We start from the raw sequence: 21,595 nt of genomic DNA on the forward strand, positions 1-21,595 counted from the left end.
TTTTAATCAGTCTAGAAAATGCTCTCTTCTCTCTCTCTCTCTCTCTCTCTCTCTCTCTCTCTCTCTCTCTCTTGTGGTTTCTTCTGCTCGTTGTCTGTGGTAAAAAAAACCTAAACTGTCTAATTATTATGATAATATCTAGATTAATTAAATAAATAATAATAATAATTAATAATAAATAATAATAATAATAATAATAATAATAATAACAAATGTTGGGAAGATCTCTCTATCCCAAAAATTTTATCTATTTATTTATTTTCTTTTTTTTTGGACTAAAGATGAACCCAGGGGAAGGGTTTATAAATCATACACGAACTTTTAACGTTCTTATCAAGAAAACAACAAAAACAATGATAATAATATATCTCCAAATATCATATTGGTTCCTAAGTCAACAACAGTTTCGGTGACCTTCTTGTGACCTTCTTCAGGGCTAACCAAGACTTGTAATGGGACTACAGTTTAGTTGCAGTTGAGTGCAGCCCTCGCCTCCACTTCCCTCCCCCCCTGAAAAAAATGACAAAAAAAACAACGTAAAATTCTTAAACATTTCATAGTTCAGAAAGAAAATGAACGAGCCGAAAAAATGGAAAACAAATGAACAGGAAGGCGTGTAAAAGTGGCCGTCGAGATCATGATTGGCATTGAGATATGAGGGTCTAAGGATTGTTATTAATGGCTTCTACATGGGGTCAGTTATGCCCCGCGCCTCTCTCTCTCTCTCTTTAGGAGAGAAGATGTTAAATGAGTATATAAATCAATAAAGAAATAAATACAGAGAAGAAGGATTAAAACACTTAGCTCTCAAGAGAGGCTGGAGTAAGTCTTGTCCCTCTTGAAGGATGAGAGAGAGAGAGAGAGAGAGAGTCCCGAAGCTCGAATGATACTCGAGAAGCAGAAATCTTGGTCCCAATTACGTAAAGGAAATGAAACTGAAAAACGGAATAAAAAATAATAATGATAAAACAAAATTAATAGAAAAATGTAAAGAAAAAATCTGGTGCTAGGTGAAATTTGTGGGATAATTTTTCATGAATATTAAAAAGTTTTTTTTTTAGTTGTGGGACCCAAAGTTTCCTATATAAGCATATACTATGTAAGCTGGTTTTAAGCTTGTTCAGCTAAACGTACAAAGTTTGACAGCAATTGAATTGATTCAATTGAAGATGAACCTGAGACGTCTCAACTTCGCTGCCCTAGTCCTATTCGTGTCGCTAGGCGCCCTTGGAGTCCTGGCTGGACTGGTAGGCCTAGAGGCCAAGGCCCTCGACCTCCTGTCTGAGGACATTCTCTTACGGATGCGGGAACCGAATGACTTGGGATGCTTCGGGCTTGTGATGTCCTTCCTGCAACTACTACCGAGTCCTCCTGACGTCGAGTGGTCCAAAAATCGATCCTACGGCGAAGGATTCGGTCACAAAGTCCCCCTCCTGCGTGAGTTCGTCAGCGCCAGGGACAAGCTCACAACCGCCAGGACTCTGTTCGACCACTGGGAACGGAGGAAGAGGTCGTTCAATGCCCTGTTCCTGCCGAAACTCCTGAGCCTTCGTCTGCCCGAGTACGAGGTCATTGATTGGCCCGTCCTCATGACTGCCGAAATGTGGGTTCGTACCGCCGCCCTGCTGGTGGGGTACCTTCTGACAATGGCGTTGATGACCATGTGTCTGTCGTCCAGATTCATTGCTTCGCCTGAAGAGAAGGGACAGCCAGACATCGTAGCCGCCAAGGACGAGAAATTTAAGGAAGAAGAAGAAAAAACTAGTGAAAAGTCCTTGACCGAAGAACTGGAAGCCGCCAGGGCGGAGAACAGGAAGTTAAAGGCTGTTACGTACCAGAGTATCGCGAGACTGGAATCCATCCATGAAGAACACGCCACAGAACAGGACGCTGCCAAGGCTGAGATAAAAGGACTCAGAGAAGAGCTCTCAGAAAAGGTTTCCCTCCTGAGATGGATGGAAATCGCCGTGCGAGAGAGTGAGAAGGACGACGGAAAACGGGCGGAACTGGTATGGGGAGATTTAAGGGCGGAAGAATCACTAGACCTAAGCACTAAAGCTGTCGAGCTCGGAGGTGACCTGAGCGCCGTTGAGAGAGAAGTGCTCCAGAGTGTCACGGAGCTCCTGACTAGGCAGAAAAACAAACTTGGGAGAACTGCGGCGGATTTCGCCATGAAGGGACACCTCGAAGGGCACGTAGACAGGGTGAGGAAACTTCGCGGGCTTGACATCGAAGTCGAGTTAAGGCGGATAGAGGAGTGTGGGTGTCAGACCGACCCGCTGTTCAAGTTGAGCCTTCGGAGGAATAGGAGGAGCGTCCCTGGCGTAGATCTCTTAAAATTCTGACGGTCTGAGGATGAATATGGCGGGAGACCCTCTTCTGAAGGGAGTGTAGCTTTCCTGAATGCAACTGCAGCTAGATCAACGTAGACATATAGATATCGGTCTACAAAAACAGGAGCGTGGGGGGTCTAGGGGGGTCGTGGGAACCACGTCTGCCCCTTATTTTCTCTCGGAAATATGAGCAGACGAAACCCACCTGATGAGCCCTTTGGTCAGGGCGAAACCCACACACACACACACACACACACACACACACACACACACACACACACATATATATATATATATATATATATATATATATATATATATATATATATAAAGCAATAACGGAAGTAGTAATAACATTGCATTATAATTACCTCAAGAATAAAAAGTTATTTTAATTGCATAAATAAGTTGGCTCTGCATGATACTGTGAAAAAATTTCCCTCTCTCTCTCTCTCTCTCTCTCGGGAATATACAATCGTTTGCACGACATACATACATGAACACACATGTAAAAATGTAGGTAGCTATATACGTACTATTATATATATACAAATGTGTAATTCATATACATATGTATGTGTGTACGCATGTATGTCCTGCAAACGATTGTACATTCCCGAGAGAGAGAGAGAGAGAATGAAATTTTCTTCACAGTATCGTGCAGAGCTAACTTATCTACGCAATTACAATTCAAAATTTTTATTCTTAAGGTAATCATAATCAATGTTATTACTATTTCCGTTATTGCTTTATATACATACATACCAAACATTACATACCATAAAACATACATACATATATATTATATATATATATATATACAGGTTCTATATATATAATAAATAGTATTATATATAGTATTATATATTTAGATAGACATACCTTATATATATTAACACACACCACACACAAAACACACACACACACATATATATATATATATATATATATATATATATTATAATAATACATACCATACATACATCATACATACATACTAATATAATACATACCCATATATATATATATATATATATAAACAATTATATATATATATGCATATTATATATATATATAATATATATAATAGACATATATATATATATTATATATACCACACACACACACACACACATATATATATATATAATATATATATCTATATATATATATATATATACAATACATACATACATACATACATACATGCATACATACATATATATATATATATATATTATAATAATATATATATATATATAATATAACACACACACACACAAACCTACACATATATATATATATATATATATATATATATATATATCTATTATATATATATACACCACACACACACACACACATATATATATATATATATATATATATATATATATATTAAATATATATATTATATATATATATTTATATATATATATATATAAAAAATATGACCATATTATATATATATATATATACCACACACACACAACACCATATATATATATATATATATATACATATATATATATACTAGATATATATATATATATATCATATATTATATATATATGGGTTTCGTCCTGACCAAAGGGCTCGTGCGTCAGGGTGGGTTTCGTTCGTATTTCCGAGAAAATTATATGGTACACACACACGCACACACCCATATGAGTGTGTGTGTGAATGTTTAAATGTTTGGAAAATGTGGGTTCACGCAAAAAAAAAAAAAAAAAAAAAAAAAAAAACAGGAAGATTTTGAATATCCAAGTGAACCCGAGTTGCATAATGATATGCAAATCGAGGCGGAGAGAGACACAGTACCGAGGTTATTGTAGTACATCTTCTTTAAAATCTCCGTCGAGAGGGCAGGCAACGCTCTAGAACCTACATTTCATCTAACACAAACGCTATCGAATAATCAAATGATGCAGGCAGCGTGAAAATTACAGTACCTGACTCACTCTAGACTGTAAAAAGCAGAACGTATATCAAAAGGATACACAAATATTTAAAGAAAGGAAAATATTTTAGATGATTAAGCGTTCTGGATATGCTTCTTGATTTCGGTAAAAGGATACACTTTCGAGGAAATGCTAGTTAATAAGATTCTTAATGATACATAAGTCCTTATTATATTGAAAATATGGCATTACCACCTAAGATATATGGAATTAATAAAGAAATAGTTGCCCTATTACTCATACGATAAACATACATGCACATAACTGTGTAATTTCAATACTAGAGTCACTATAATAGACTCATGTAGCGGTCTCGCTGCAGAAATTGAGCGTAGCTCTACTGAACTACCATTAGAATTAGGAAATAACATTTTTTTTTACTTATATTATGATAAAATGTACTAAGTTCAAGAGAACACTACACTGATAACGAGTATCTGCCAAAGAATCACACTGAGTGTGTGATATCAGTATGACCTCGACCTCTAGACCTATGTTTTTCGATGAAGCATTTTCAATGCCTTGTCGTATGTAAATATGGTGAAACTTAAGTCATGCTAATATGTAGTAGACACTTTCAGCTATTTAAGCTCATGCAATACTCAAGTTATAGTTACAAGAAGTGTGGAAATACGAATACTTAGGAATTAAGATACGGTTCTGAGAATGTTAAACTTTTATAAAGTGAAATGAGGTTTTTAATTAAACGGTAAAGTAACAAGAAACTCTGATAATAAGCATAAAAACCGTGGAAGAATGTGCTAGATATTCTCAAGAAAATGCAGTAAACGAAACAAAAACAAGATGGAAGACCACAATTTGACAGATGGCCAGTCAAACGTCAACGTCGACGCCCCTCTATGTGATATGTTAGTCTCTATGAAACAAGTCTTATGTCGATAACGCAAAATACGCGGTACTGTCTGTCTCTGCTGATGACGTCATGTCAATGACGTAAGTCTTGAGACAAAAAGGCAGTCTTCGATTACGGATAAGTTAATGGTTATTTCATGGATTAAGTTTTAGAGGAAGTATATAATTTAATTTCTAAGTGTGGTTTTATTGGTGTTTTACTCGCTTGAGCGACGGGGAAGCGAAATACGCGGTGCGTTCGTCCTGTGTGGATGACGTCATAATTATGACGTCATTAACAAAAAAGATGATTGCAGATAAAATAGTGGATTTTCGTCCATTATGTATGTGGCCGAATCATATAATTTAAATTTTAAGTATAGCTTTATCGCCATTTCGTTCGTTGGAGCAGCGGAAAGGTGAAATACAACAGTACTGTCACAGTCCTCTGCTGATGACGTCATTCTTATAAAAAACGGCATTTGATTACGAATAACTCCGCGGTTTTTCGTCAAATATATATGAAGTTCAGGTTTAGGATTTAAATTTCAAGTATAGTTTTATTTGTATTTTTCCAGCTGAAGCGACGGAATGGCGAAATAACGCTGCATGCTCTACCTATGACAGAATGACGTCATTATTGAAAAAAAAATGTTGATTACGCAAACTAGCGATTTCGCGTTGAATCGATATGATGAAAAAATACGCCATTTGATTTTAGAGTAGTTTTAACGACGTTTAAACGACGGAAACTTCAAACAAACGAACATTTCCCCCGCTGTCTGCGTGACGTCACGGTGATGACGTCGTTCTCAAAACAAGACAGGAGGTGGTGGTGGTGCGGTGGTGGTGGCGGGCGGGTAGTCGTCGTCGTCGTCGTGTTCTTCATTGCGCGGGAAAACGAACTCGTCCGAGAAGAATCGATAATTTGAAGTGGATCTGGCATTCGAATGTCGGTGCGAACGTCACGTACGCATTCGTGAATCGCTCGCACGCACGCACGGAATGCTGCACGCCAGCGCACGAAGGCTGTAAAGGAGGAGGACTGTAGGATAATACACGACGGAGGCAGAGGCCAATGGAGGAGCTTTGAAGACAAACCCTTCGAAGGAAGTTCGGTGTAGACGTGAATGCCCAGGGAAGAGAGAGAGAGAGTGGGGACGAGATTGAGGGAGAGAGAAAGATTGAGAGAGAGAGAGACAGTGAGAGACAGATAAAGATAAAGCGAGAGAGAGAGAGGGAGTGAGAGATTACGACAGCCAGAATTCCCTTTTCCGTCAGGAGATTACAACATCTCCAACAGCATCGTCTCCACCTTCTCCACCACCTCTGGCTGATGCTGGGGGATAGGCGCCTTGTATAGGCCTATAGATGGACGTGAAAGTGAAGTGATTAGTAATTAAATAATTAAATAGATAAATATCTCTCGCAGTGACTTCCATTAGACCGACGGAGGAGGAGACGGGACGTAAAGTACGACTTCCCCCAGTGCCTTTATATCGCATCGAAGAACGACCCCTTCCCCTTCTGTTATTTAGTCCATTCCCCCTTCCACTTCCTCCCATTCCTCTCCGCTTTCCCTCGCTCGAATCGCCTGAAATAAGACCCCCTACAGAGGAGGAGCCCGAGGAAGACCACCACCACCATCATCATCATCACCCGTCGAGTTGGAAATTTGAATTTTTAAAAAGTAAAAAAACAGTCTCATTCCTTCTTCCCCCTTCCTCTTCTTCCCCTCATCTTATAGTCGCATTCCCCCCTACCTCTCACTCTCACGCTCTCTCTCTCTCCCCGCTGAATTGACTAAGAGGCGGATGAATTATGCATTGGTTGCTATGGGTAACGCCACCCAGTCGACATTTTTGATTTCGGCGTCTCAGTTATAACCGGATGTGGCCGCTGGAGCCCTTCGTCGAAGGCGCCCTTGGTTCGGCCTCCGATTCCTCCTCCTATTCCTCCTCCAACTCCAATTCCAACTCCTCCTGTTGCTGCGGATTCCCGCCCGTCTTTTTCCGCCTCCATAGGCCTAGGTCGCCGTCGGCCCCTAGGGGCACGTAGGCCTAAAGGAATACTGAAAAAGGTCGACCTGGAGGGCCTTATGCCAGCAGTGCGAGTGATCAGTGACCGTGTTTTGATATTCCAGTGAATATTTACGTAATTACGTCGATAGGCCTACGTTTTAAAGTCATTCCAGTGTCTATAGGCCTATATATTGAAGTCTCCTGTATCCATAGGCCTGTGTTAAAGTCATTCCTGTATTTATATAGGCCTATATATTGAAGTTCTGTATATTTAGGCCTACGTTTCCAGCCCCCAAGGTGCATCTGTAGGCCTAAAGGAAAACGGACCGGGAAAGTGGGCCTTATGCCAGCAGCAGCCTCAGGTTGTCCTCTACAGTAGGCCTACGTGTGAGCAGCGGCGATTTCCAGCGAAGAATTGTTTTCGTATCTACAGGCCTAGGGCACCGTCCTCCAAAGGCACGTATAGGCCTACAGGGAAATACTAAAAAAAAAATAGAAAACCGGGGCCTTATGCCAGGCCTGTCCAGTGCGCGCGTGGCGATCCCCCTCCTCCATGTTTGCGTCGGGATTGGCAGTGTTTTTTCGTGTGATTAGCCTAGGCCTCCTACGATCCCTCGGGAAGGAAGTGCTAGGCCTATAACTGAAAGGCTACTCTAGGCCTGTGTAGGAGCTGCCGCTGCTTGGGTTCACGGGCTGCTCGGGGCCCCGAGAAGGCGACGTATATGTCTTGCCAGGTGAGGAGGAGCGTTTGCGTGCCCGTAGGCCTATGGTGACGTGTGAACTACCTTATTCTGCATTAGCCTATAGGCCCGTCAGGAAGATCGTAAACTTAAGTTGTTTGGGAATTTGGTTTGTGTAGACCTAGGGAAGGTTAGGTTATGTTAAGGACTCCATTTCACTGAATTTATGTATAATCTATGTTTTATAAAGCTTCTTATAGACCTATTTAAAACATTTTCTAATATTACTCATTTTAGATCCACAACAAACTCTTTCCTCATAGCCTAGGCCAACTTATTCTAGGCTACGCAGAATGTAATCTAGCCAGCATGTAGCCGAGGCTTACAATGAAGATCTCTAAATGTAGGCTGTCTAGGCTTGTTTACTTTTGGTTTATGTAGGCCTAGGCTAGGCAGTACACTAGGTTATTCATATGAATTATCGCGCACTTCATACTACTGTATAGGCCTCGACAGAAAATTTTCATTCTAAGCCTAACCCTAGATAATTGTCAGCACCAAGTAACCTATAGAACTAGTGTACAAATAGCGTAGGCCTGTTCCTACTAAATTTTTTTACCACTGAGCCAGCAGTAGGCTATCTATTGCAGTTATAGGCCTATTATTGTTATTAAGTTATTAGTAGCTAGTACAAGAATAATTTATATCATTCTAGGTAATTCTAGGCGATAACTCCGCACGCACTGCAAGGATGTTCCCGCTAATACGACAGCCACTAGGGATTGGGACATCAAATGTATTTCACTGTGTTTAGTACTAGCCCCTGGTGGTTAATTATAGTCTACCCCCCAAAAATAACTGTAAATTTGTAATAAGAAACCCAATTACTATAGAAAACCATAATTTCCCAAGAAATACCTGACGCAGAGTTATTGCCTAGATCTACCTCATTATGCCATGTACGTTATTGTGTGCTGCCCCAGGCCAGGTCAGGGGAAGGCTCTCCTGGATAAGTTAGGTTAAGGGAAGGTTAGGTTAGGATGCATCCTCTTTGAAAATATCTTATTTGCTTGTAAGCATGGTGGAAAACGCAGAACTAGGCTTAACTTCTTCAGTTGTAATATACGTTTCCCAGGTTATATCCCCTACAGATGGACAAAATTCTACAAAAATGCTTTATATATACTGGCCTCTGTATATAGTACCTGCCCCCAGAATGAATGTAAATACATATCTAAAGAAAAGAGTAAATTTCTCAAGTGATATCATCTGCTGTACATTTTATACGTTGATTTCTTTATTGTTCACTGAAAAAATTTGAATAGTAAATGATAACATTGTGCAGAGCTCCCACGTAGAAGTACCTATACATTAGAGAAATTTATTTTTTTGAGCTCTATCATATAGATATATTATCTTATTCTGCTTAAATATGAAACTTGCAACACACCTACTTCAGGCTAAAGAAAGACATAGCTTGTTTCTTATCAAGTTCATCATTATTGCTTTGTTCAAGCCTCGCATAAAGGTCATTGATAGTCCGTACCGCAGTCTGGAGTTATTGCATTACTGTACAAGAATTGTATGCTATTTAAGGCACTTTTACGATATGAACTTAGCCAAATCTAAATAGCATGTAAGTTAGCTAACCTACACTTGGCTCAGATGAGTTTTTAGTAACTTTTGCAGGTATAGTTGCTCCTAACCTTTAACAAAAATGTTAATTGAATCATGGGACATTTTGATTTTTTCTCTTGGTCCATGCACTAATGTTTATAGCCTGTAACTTAATATCAAGTATTGTTGAGTATCTTAGCATGAACTGAACACTGTCATGTTTGTCCCTCAGTGAATGCCTGCGGGATTAGTTTGTAACAAAAAGTTGAGGAACGTTGTCAGCTGAATTAGAAGAGGCCAAAAGGCATAGATGAAAATTTAAAAGGCAGCAAGTATTATATTTGGGGATAGGAAAATGCTTTGAAGAACTACTAGTAACATCCTTAACATGTTTTGCAAGGCATGTTGTATATATATGTTATCCCATGTTGGAAATAATACACAGGGAAGTACTAACACAAATAGTGTGCCATCCAATACACCTCATGTGTTATACTGTAGACATTACTAAAGGGTGTTCACAGTAGCTCTTCAGCCCTTACCTGCATTCATTATATACGTATTTGTTTATTAATATTTTTTTTACTTAGTCTTTATTATCCTTTTATTTCTTTTCCTTTCTTCATCCTTGCTGACCTACCACTCCAACTCCATCATTTCACAGTTTTAAGGACTGAATAGTTGAAAGTACTCGAGTTCTGGGGTTGATAGCGTAAATCTCATAGGAATTCGTGAACGTCCCATGAGGTATAGCTTGTATAGTTTGAATTATATACTTCCACACTTATGCAGAGGCTACTATAAATTAAAAATTACCATATAGTATAATTCTAAGTAATTTTTGACTATACCATAGAATTATATTAATATTCTTATTGATTTGATATTGAAACTGGACAGTCTCCAGTAGTACTGTTATACATTAGAATACAGTACATGTACGTGTAGTTGCTATTTTTTCCCTCACCTTGCTGGTCAACACTTTATTAGATAGTCATAAATTGATATTCAGTGAAGTTTATAGTTTTCTTGGACAACATTTAATCTAAGGTAAAATTAACATATTAGGATGTCAGTAGATGGTAGTTTCAAGGTTTATGTTTGATTTACAAGTAGGTAATCTTTCAATTTTTCATGAACATCATGGAGTTACTTGCAAGGTTTAGCTTAGACAATTGCTGTAGTTATAACCTCAATTCACTGCATGAATGAAGGGGACCTTATTCTAGTTTTCATGACAAGAAGAGCTATTCAGTATCCAAATTTATAGCAGTATAATGCTGAATATATCTTGTATAACCATTTCATACACAGTTATTGATTAGTTATCTTATACTAGTTGTGTTTTGTCCATATACGTACATAGTATGCTGTGTATTTATAACGTCAGATTCTTAGCTTCAAAAGGGATGGCACGATATATACACCTTGCAATTGATTGTTGGATTAAGTTTCCAGTTGTAATTATTTTTTTCATAATAGATTCCATTACACCAAGTTGTTTTTTATTATGGTGTTCCATAATCAAGTATACTACTGTATTGAGTGATTTTTATGCCTAAGTTCATCTACTTTCATTTAAGATAAGATAGTTTCAGTTCGGCAACTTTTAGCAATAGTATTAAAGATGAAGGTTGAAGAACTCATGAAACTATGAAAGAATATAAGTACAAGCAACATTTTAAAGCCAGATAAGGCTGAGTCATGATCTAATACTACTCGAGTTCTGCCATGACTAACATATTCTGTTGTGACAATGACAAAGCACTGATATTGCAAGACATGAAAAAAGCGGGATGCATATTATGTAGGTTTGACACCAAACACAATTATGGTGTGTCATGTGGGGGAAAACAGTCCTTTGGACAATTTTGCATAGACTGTAGTGTAGTAATTACAATATCGTGAAATGTGGAATGAATGTAAGTGAATGTTATTTTGCTGAAAAACAAACTATGCAAGGAAGCCAGATGTGAAATTTATATAAAATTCATGACAGTGAATAACGAGAATGGATAAAACTTTCAATCCCCAAATTCAAATTGTGCATGCCATACCAACATACAAATACATTATCATAACACTGTTGGGTAACACAACTGCTGTTCCATTCCACTACTATCTGTATTGGGCTATCGTGTCGGGGAAAGAGAGAGAGAGAAAGAAACTCCCATACATACCTTTACTATACACAAATACCTTCCTTTCTCATGTTTTTTCTTGTTTTTGTGTTATTTTCACTGCATGAAATAATAAAAATGATAAAGGTAGATGTAATTGTTTTTAGCCCAGGCTAATGCACATTTAGAATTTACGAACTATATATATTATGTAGTAGGTTACATTTGTACAGTAATCATAAATTGTTCTTTTACATTTACTTTTAAAAATGTTTGCTAATTGATGCTGTGCTCTATAAGAAAGCTTTTGTTTATTTAATTCTCTTTTTACTGTATTCTTTGCTTTGTATAACCAGGGTTAATATGCGCATAAATAGGTTTTTCCCCATGTGGGGTAGTGCCATCACCGCACTTAATGTGTTGCACTGCATCACTTAAGGTTACCTGCCGAGTCCCTTTTGCCCTTAGCTGCAACCTCTTTCATTTCTCTTACTGTACCTCTGCTTATACTCTCTTCAATCTAACATTCCATCCTCTCTAACAACTGTTTCACAGAGCAACTGTGGGTTTCCCTCTTGTTACACCTTACAAACCTTCTTACTGTCAGTTTGCCTGAACGACCTCATAAGTCCCAGTGCTTGGACTTTAGCTTGAATTCAACGCAGTTGACCACTGCTATCCTCGGACTCACCTATTTGCAGATTTTTCTATGGACCACAACCCATTATTCACAGAAAATTTGCCTAATTGTAGTATTTTTCACAGATATATTCACAAATTACTGTATTTTCATTTAATTTTTTGTGACAAAATTAACTTTTTGTGATAAAACTATTAAAATACTCAGGTATAAGGATTTTTAGAGGGTTTTTCTGCTGTTGAACCATCAAAATAGTCAGTTCTAAACATTTTTAGAGGGTTTTTAAGTACTTGTTGATTTTAGCTGTTGGGGTTGGGTTATGGGGAGGTCTTCTGTATTCCATCCATAAACAAGTTGTTTGTATTATAGGCATGTGTGTAGTTCTCTGTCACATACGTGGTTTGCAGTCATGTAGGCATGTGTGTAGTTCTCTGTCACATACGTGGTTTGCAGTCAAGAACTGTTTCAGGGATACTTGGGGGATCTTGGGCGATACAGTGGTTACATATTTGTTGGTGGGTTCTCGATTTCATCATAATTTTTCAGTATGCATTGTGAAGGTGATTCCTGAATAAAAGATTCATTATAGTTCTTGAAAGTGAGTTCCTTTTTCTGTGTGTTTGTCAGAAGTACAATTTAGGTCTTTGGTGTTGACTTACATTTGAATATCTGGGACTCTTGTTTACAGTTCTCTCTTCCTTATTCTAGAATTTTGGTCCTTCAATTAGAATTTGCTACCAACAAAATATAAAATGTAGACAATTGTTAACAGGGCACTAACCGTCTCTTAATGTAATATAATAGGTTAAATTAGATTGATGCTTGTCTAGACGCTGATCTGAACTATATTTTGGCCTTACATATACTTCTCAATTATTTTTTATTTGTTAAACATTAAAGTCATTCTCACTTAAGCCATCTAGTTAAATACGTATATGGTAATAAGCTCTGACCTCTTGGTGTGTGTGTGTGTGTTTTTTTTTTTTTTTTTTTTTTTTTTTTTTTTTTTTTTTTTTTTTTTTTTTTTTTTTTTTTTTTTTTTTTTTTTCCTCCCTATTCCTTCGTACATATGTAATGCTTTGGTGACATTGTACAAGTAGCACAATCATCAGATTCTTATGAAGTAGCAATATTTCAGTCTTACTGTTTTTGTACAGGATTCACTTTCAGTTCTTTTTCTGTATTACCCTCTTCTCTGATTCAGTAGAAGCTCACGGTATCACCTCAGAATGACCCTGTATTCCTTGTTTGCATAAAATGGAACATGGTTAATGGCACCGTTGACCAGAGACTGGTACCGCTAACCAGAGCGCAGTAAAACCGGATCGCTATTAACCAATGCTGCTGGTAATGTGGGAACACACTTTATATTGATTTAAGTTACTTTTTTTATGCGTACAGTCAGTACTTTATAGAGTTGAGAGATTTTAGTACCTTACAGTACAGTGTTCGTCAAGGTTATGTTACTGTAGTACACTATATGGTAGTACTTTTTTCTGTATGTTCTCATTTCGCCCTTCTGCTCAACTTCCAGCTCAGGTATTTCTCTTCATTTGTAGACATCTATATTGAAACAGCTCTGTGGGAGTATGAAAATTTGATGCAATGACTTGTTAAACTATTGAGAATCATTGTAGTGTTTCACATTTAGCAGTAGTACATAGTTTTCTGCCATTTGACTAGAATCTGGTCCCTTTGTTGTCTGCATACTTTTCTGTCTCACTTTGTTTCTTGATTCAATTTTCAACTCTCATTTAAAAGCAACACCTTTGGGTCAGTCTAAAGTAGCTTTGGAAATATGACAGTCAGGGCTAGTTAAACTTACCACAAATGTATAGAAATATTTTGAAGTACCAGAATAAAACATTGTAAATAGGAACAATCGGTATCCTGTGTCAATTGTGTGTAACAATGCACTGCACTACAAAGCCTTAGTATAAGAGCTTCTTAATACTACTGGAAAATTATGCACTGAAAGCAAAGCAAACTCGGACTACAGGCAGTCCCCAGTTATTAGCAATCTGGTTTTACAGGGCTTTTAAATGCTATGCTTTTAATTTAAATTGACATTAATCTGATCACAAAACAAACATTCTCATAAGGTAACATGAAAGCTTGCCAGTATTCTGTATCAGGGTGACATTACCTATACATTAAGTGTTCCTCTTGTTCTTTATAGTACTATGTAGAGAATGTCAATATAATTGTAACATTATTTCTAATGTTCTGAACTATACACAATACTACTTTCATATAGTATAGATATGATTTCCATGAAATTTTACACAGAATAATATTAACATGGATGGAACATAATTTTTGATAGTATATACTTGCAAATGAATTAGGAATCTGAATGCAGCTGTGGTATTGAACACATCTCCTAATTATATTGAGAAATTGAAAAGAAAGTGTTACATACTAAATATGTACTCAAAAGAAAGTCACTAATTTTTATGCGAGAATTTATTCCTGTCACTAAAGTAAAAAACCTTTGTTTATGGTAATAAGGGTGTCTTCAGATGTCTTATAATGACTTTAAAGTAGCCTAAAGTAGTTTATGGTTCTCACCAGTCTACCAGTAATCTTTAAAGTGAAGGAGAATAATGATATGTAACTGGTAAACAAAATGATTGTGTACAGAGATAAAATTAGATGGCTAAAGATAAAGAAGTACGTACTATCCACTGTGCAGACAATGCAGTTCAATGATTGTCCTAATAGATAGTCAAGATAAACGTACGTATACAGTTTGTTTGAGAAAAAGCTCGATTGTTATATAAGTTATATGTGTATAGACCTCATTTCCCTCACTCAGATGCACTATGTAGCACCTACTCCGGGCCATTTGAATGTATACATGCAGTCCCCAATTTACGACAGGTTCGGCTTACGACGTTCCGAGGTTAAGGCGCTTTTTCAATTATATTATTCAGAAATTATTTCCAGCGTTACGACGCCTACAACGCTCATCTGGCAGAAGAAATATGATACAAAAAATGCAAAATAATCAATATTTGAAGGCTTTTTGGATGAAAAATCCAATAAGAATGCAGTTAACATAGTTTTCAATGCACCCAAAGCATTAAAAGTAAAGTTTTCTTAGGATTTTGGTGATGTTCTGGCTTACGATGATTTTCGGGTTATAATGTGTCTCAAGAACGGAACCCCCGTCCTAACAAGGGGGCTCATTGTACAGTCATCGTCGTCTTCTTCCCAGCTTTATCCCAATTCGCGATCGCCGTTTCTAATGAGTCTCTTCCATCTACCTCTGTCCCGTGTCATTTCCTCCCATACTCCCTTCTCCCTCATATCATCTCTAATGCAATCTCTCCACCTGGTCTTAGGTCTTCCTCTCCTTTGTGTTCCATCCACCTCCACGTCCATCACTTCTCTTGCCATGTGTTACTCTTCTCTTCTCATCAGGTGGCCATACCATCTTAACCTTGCCTCTTGCACTTTCTTTGATGCATCAGTGACTTACTGTACCCCCAATATGTTAATTTCTAACCCTGTCCTTTTTGGTTACTCCACTCATCCACCTAAGCATCCTCATCTCGGTTACGTTCAACTTTCTACCCTCTGTTTTCTTTAGAGGTGCTGCTTCCAATCCATATGTCATTGCTGGTCTGACCACTGCCTTGTGCACTCTGCCCTTTAATCTTATAGGGATTCCCTGTACAGTATGATATAAAATGAATATGGTACTGTACATTTTTTCATCCTAAACAATGATACACTATACATACAGTACTGCATGTACAGATTAGGTGCGCAAAACAAAGGCAAACGCTCTGAACCCAATTTTATTTTGTGATCTTATTGTTTGTATATCTGAATGTTTGTAAGTTGAATGTTCGTAAGTAGGGTGGTGTATCTTATATATTTGGATGTCATGGTACGTTTAGCATACAATATTCTTGAGAGAAATCCATTTACAGTGTAAAATTTACTGGTGGTCATTTTCAAATGTATTAGTGCTTATTTTCAAGTTGAAGTCGTTTTTACTTCTTTTTTTTTTTATCCAGATGTTCAAAGGGCAACAGGCTGAGGTCTCCATCAAAGACTGTAGTCAGATTTTTTTTTTTCATTTTTGTAACACTCCAATAGCTTTGGCAAATCCTCTCATCTAGAGAGAACCTTCAAGGAAACAAAAAAGGAATAAAATTGTCAAAGGAAATCACAAAAAGGCTTCTGAAAATTACAGTATTAAATAATACGCTGTATGACTGGAACCCTAGTTTGGACACTTTGGTTTCTTGCAGAATGTCTGACCTTTCCTACCAAATATCATGACCGAAAATTCTCTGTCTGAAGTTAGATGAATTAAGAATTGTCTGGATATTGATTTCTCATAGAGTACTGTGCTTGTGTTGAGTTTGAGATCCCAGTGGTATTCTTTTCAGTTGTATGTCAGGGTTTATCAACACATTAAGAGTTGAGCATTTCTGTAAGTCATTGTGAAACATTTATTTCTTCATAATTTGAAGTTAGTGACTCAAGAGCTTGACAAGTATAGTTATGGGTAAGATTTGATCTGACCTTTCATTTTTTGCAGTGCCTAAAAATCATTAGATTCTGTCGGAAACCTGGATATTGATTGATCATTTTCTTTTTCTGAGGGTTACCGCCACAAATTTGCTATTGTTCTGTCTTTTTTCAGTAAATAAAATCATTTATTGAAGGTCATATGTTGAGCTCATTTGAGTATGGATCTTTCACTGTTTTGTTTTTGAATTAGTAGTTGTTACACAGTTTTCAGAGCACTTAAGATCTGGAACCAGCTTCTGTAAACTTGTAGTAATGTCTTCTTGTCAAGCTATAGTACATATATATATTGATGCTTGTATGTTTTTGAAGAGTCTGGAATGTTACTGTAAATTTTTCTGATGTACTGCTGTATGTTGTCCTGTTTAGTTGTTTTTATTCCCTTTTTAGATGACAATTCTATTCTGTAGAAGTATTCTTAGTAAGTTAATTGGGCTTTTTGTCTCATTGAATATAAATTTACTGAAGCTATCTTACAATTGGTGAAGATAGTATAAGTGTGGATAGTAGAGAGGCTTATTTGCACTGTGTAGAAGAGTACTACTCTTCAAAGGTGATTTTGACCTTTTAAGTGTTTGTCGATAGAGGAGTTCTGGTGTGTGAAATATTCATACATGGGAGTAAAAAAACGAGAGAAAATGGTCAGTAGTTGTTGTGAATAATGTAGGGGGCAATACACTATGTATTGGAATCTGTTTGACAGCACAGTATGGGATTGTGGCATTCTCGTTTATTTAGAATAGTATATATTGAAGAAATGTCAATGTATTTTTGCTGGGTAACACTCGTAAAATCCTTTTCTAGCAAAGGTTATGCTATTTAGTGCTCACAGGGAGACAGCTTTTGGTTCAGCTTGCCTTTTTGAGTGATAGATTATCATTTTAACATTTCTTGTGGTAGATCATGAAGTTTGGTGTTGTACCGAAATAGAAGAATTTTTGTTCATTGAAATTCTCTCTCTCTCTCTCTCTCTCTCTCTCTTCTCTTCCTCTCTCTCTTCTCTTCTCTCTCTTTTCTCTCTCTCTCTCTCTCTCTCTCTCTCTCTCTTGTGCGAGGGATTTGCGTCTAGAAATTAAAGGTCATGGAATGTAACTGGTTAATTAACCAGGTGTCCTTTTGGTCGTCAGCCTGGTGGGTCTTCAGGTCTGTTCGAATCTGCCTGCTTTGCTTTCTTTACGAGATTGTTTTGCAGTTACTTTATTCAGAGAAAGGCAATAGATAATCTTGACATTTTTATTTTTAAAGCTGACCCATTATGAGAGATAATTATTGCTTTTCTCTCTCTCTCTCTCTCTCTCTCTCTCTCTCTCTCTCTCTCTCTCTCTGGAGCCACCCTCTGTTAATGGAAATTAATTTGAGGTTGTGAAATAAATAATCTATTGGGATTCCAGTTTAGAGATGTTGAACTTTTTTATTTTTATAGTTGTTATTATTATTATTATTATTATTATATATTATGTATTTTTTTTTTTTTTTTTTTTTTTTTTTTTTTTTTTTTTTTTTTTTTTGCTTTTTTTTTTTTTTTTTTTTTTTTTTTGCTCTATCACAGTCCTCCAATTCGACTGGGTGGTATTTTATAGTGTGGGGTTCCGGGTTGCATCCTGCCTCCTTAGGAGTCCATCACTTTTCTTACTATGTGTGCCGTTTCTAGGATGACACTCTTCTGCATGAGTCCTGGAGCTACTTCAGCCTCTAGTTTTTCTAGATTCCTTTTCAGGGATCTTGGGATCGTGCCTAGTGCTCCTATGATTATGGGTACGATTTCCACTGGCATATCCCATATCCTTCTTATTTCTATTTTCAGATCTTGATACTTATCATTTTTCCCTCTCTTTCTCTTCATACTCTGGTGTCCCATGGTATTGCGACATCAATGAGTGATACTTTCTTCTTGACTTTGTCAATCAACGTCACGTCTGGTCTGTTTGCACGTATTCACCCTATCCGTTCTGATACCAATAGTCCCAGAGGATCTTTGCCTGATCGTTTTCTATCACTCCTTCAGGTTGGTGCTCGTACCACTTATTACTGCAAGGTAGCTGATGTTTCTTGCACAGGCTCCAGTGGAGGGCTTTTGCTACTGAATCATGCCTCTTTTTGTACTGGTTCTGTGCAAGTGCTGGGCATTCACTTGCTATGTGGTTTATGGTTTCATTTTTCGTATTGCACTTCCTACATATGGGAGAGATGTTATTTCCGTCTATCGTTCTTTGAACATACCTGGTTCTTAGGGCCTGATCTTGTGCCGCTGTTATCATTCCTTCAGTTTCCTTCTTTAGCTCTCCCCTCTGTAGCCATTGCCAATTGTCATCGCTGGCTAGTTCTTTAGTCTGTCTCATGTATTGTCCGTGCATTGGTTTGTTGTGCCAGTCCTCTGTTCTGTCTGTCTTTCTCCTGTCTCTGTATATTTCTGGGTCTTCGTCTACTTTTATCAGTCCTTCTTCCCATGCACTCTTTAGCCACTCGTCTTCACTGGTTTTCAGATATTGCCCCAGTGCTCTGTTTCTCGATGTTTACGCAGTCCTCTATACTTAGTAGTCCTCTCCCTCCTTCCTTTCGTGTTATGTATAGTCTGTCCGTATTTGCTCTTGGGTGTAGTGCTTTGTGTATTGTCATATGTTTCCTGGTTTTCTGATCTATGCTGCGGAGTTCTGCCTTCGTCCATTCCACTATTCCTGCGCTGTATCTGATTACTGGCACTGCCCATGTGTTTATGGCTTTTATTATATTTCCGCCGTTGAGTTTTGACTTGAGTATCGCCTTGAGTCTCTGCATATATTCTTTCCTGATCGTGTCCTTCATCTCTTGGTGTTTTATATCCCCTCCTTCCATTATTCCCAGGTATTTGTATCCTGTCTCATCTATGTGTTTGATGTTGCTCCCATCTGGTAGCTTTATCCCTTCAGTTCTCGTTACTTTGCCTTTTTGTATGTTGACTAAGGCGCATTTTTCTATTCCAAACTCCATCCTGATGTCCCCAGATACAATCCTTACAGTCTGGATTAGGGTATCTATTTCCTTGATGCTCTTACCATACAGCTTGATGTCGTCCATGAAACATCAGATGGTTGATTCTGTTGCCTCTTTCTTGAGTTGGTACCCGGCATCCATCTTCTGTAGTACTTTTGTCATGGGAATCATGGCTACTACGAAGAGTAGTGGGGACAGTGAGTCGCCCTGGAAGATCCCTCTCCTGATTTAATTAACCTCTGCTAGTCTTATTCCAGAGCTTGTAAGTATTGTATTCCAGTTGCGCATTGTATTTTGAGGAAGCTGATGGTATTTTCCTCTGCCCCATATATTTTCAGGCATTCTATTAGCCATGTGTGTGGTATCATGTCGAAGGCTTTCTTATAGTCTATCCATGCCATGCTTAGGTTGGTTTTCCTTCTCCTACTGTTCTTCATATTATGTATTATTATTATTATTATTATTATCTTATTATTATTATTATTATTATTATTATTATTATTTTATTACATATTATTATTACATATTATTATTATTATTATTATGGACTTGTTAGTGACACAGTACTCATCTGGTCTAGCTTAGACAAAACCTGCTAGTCTGATATAAAAAAACTCCTGTGAATAAATATTCTTTCATGGATATTCTATTTTGAAAATGTTGGTAGTTGATGAGAAGGTTTGGCGCATTTTGTGTTAACCTATCCAGATTACTCAGTTACAGAATGTCTACAACTGCTTTAAACTTTTTCTGCCACTTACAGTGGTCCCTCCATGTTAGTTGGGGATGTGTACCTGACCCCCCACGAAAAGTTAGAATCTGCAAATAGTTGGAACCACTATAAAAACACTGAAAACAGCCTATTTTGTTAGTTAAAACTCAAGAAAAATACAGGCAGTCCCCGGGTTACGACGTTCCGAGGTTACGACACTTTTCAATTATATTCATCAGAAATTATTTCCAGGGTTACGACGCCTACAAATGCTGATCTGGCAGATGAAATATGACACCAAAAATGCAAAATAATCAATATTTGAAGTTTTTTTTTTAATGAAAAATGCAGTTTACATAGTTTTGAATGCACCCAAAGCATTAAAAGTAAAGTTTTCTTAGGATTTTTGATGATGTTCCGGCTTACGAAACGTCTCAAGAACGGAACCCCTGTCGTAACCCGGGGACTGCCTGTACACTAAAAATTTTTATACCTGGTTTTTTTTAATAGTTCTATCACAAAAGGTGCATTTTATGATGACTGATAAAAAAAAAACAGGAATTTCTGGATATTTCTTATAGAAAAATACTGTGAAGAGGCAAATTTTCCATGAATAATTGGGGGGAAATGTTCCTGGGAGAAATCCATGAATGCGTGAGTCCACGAAATCGGAGAACGCGAATAAGGGGGGTCCACTGTACGTAATTTGGAAAGTCAGTGCCACGTTTACCATGACTGAAATGTACTCTTTCAATTCATTCTCCTTTGTTAATGTGCTGATTGATTGGGTCATTCTCTTGCAAGCTCAGTATATCCCATGCTGCTCCTGGATGGTGTCTGCAAGAGTATCTGGTAGACTGACAGGGAATCCTATCATGGTCCAATTTTTATTTTGAGAATCATAAATCATTGTCATTGTCGTCATCAAAAACGTTATGACTTGGACTATCGACTGATGGTCACTTGTTTGTCACTTTTTCTTAAGTTGTATTTTAGTGGAGATCTTTCACATTCACAATTGATCCCTGATTCGCTTTTCCTGCTGAGAGCAACCAGGATCGCTGAAAAGCAGTACCAATACGAATGCAGTAACTGTGCCTCACTGTCGAAGTTCTCAGTTCCAGAGGTCCTTTATTCCTCA

General features: G+C 37.5%; 1 protein-coding gene across 11 annotated transcripts in view; it reads left to right on the forward strand.

Moving 5' to 3' along the window:
- Window positions 1-5,996: 5,996 nt before the first annotated feature.
- LOC135209101 (ankyrin repeat domain-containing protein 11-like) overlaps window positions 5,997-21,595 on the forward strand; it is a 61,628-nt gene continuing 46,029 nt past the window's right edge. For 9 of the 11 annotated variants that reach the window (XM_064241702.1, XM_064241703.1, XM_064241700.1 and 6 more), the window contains exon 1: window positions 5,997-7,901. The gene's annotated coding sequence lies outside the window, so the exon portion shown is untranslated. The remainder of the gene's footprint in view (window positions 7,902-21,595) is intronic. The other 2 variants (XM_064241707.1, XM_064241710.1) reach the window with 2 other exon arrangements.

This window comes from Macrobrachium nipponense, chromosome 37 (assembly GCF_015104395.2).
Source record: "Macrobrachium nipponense isolate FS-2020 chromosome 37, ASM1510439v2, whole genome shotgun sequence".
NCBI classification, from domain to species: Eukaryota; Metazoa; Arthropoda; class Malacostraca; order Decapoda; family Palaemonidae; genus Macrobrachium; species Macrobrachium nipponense.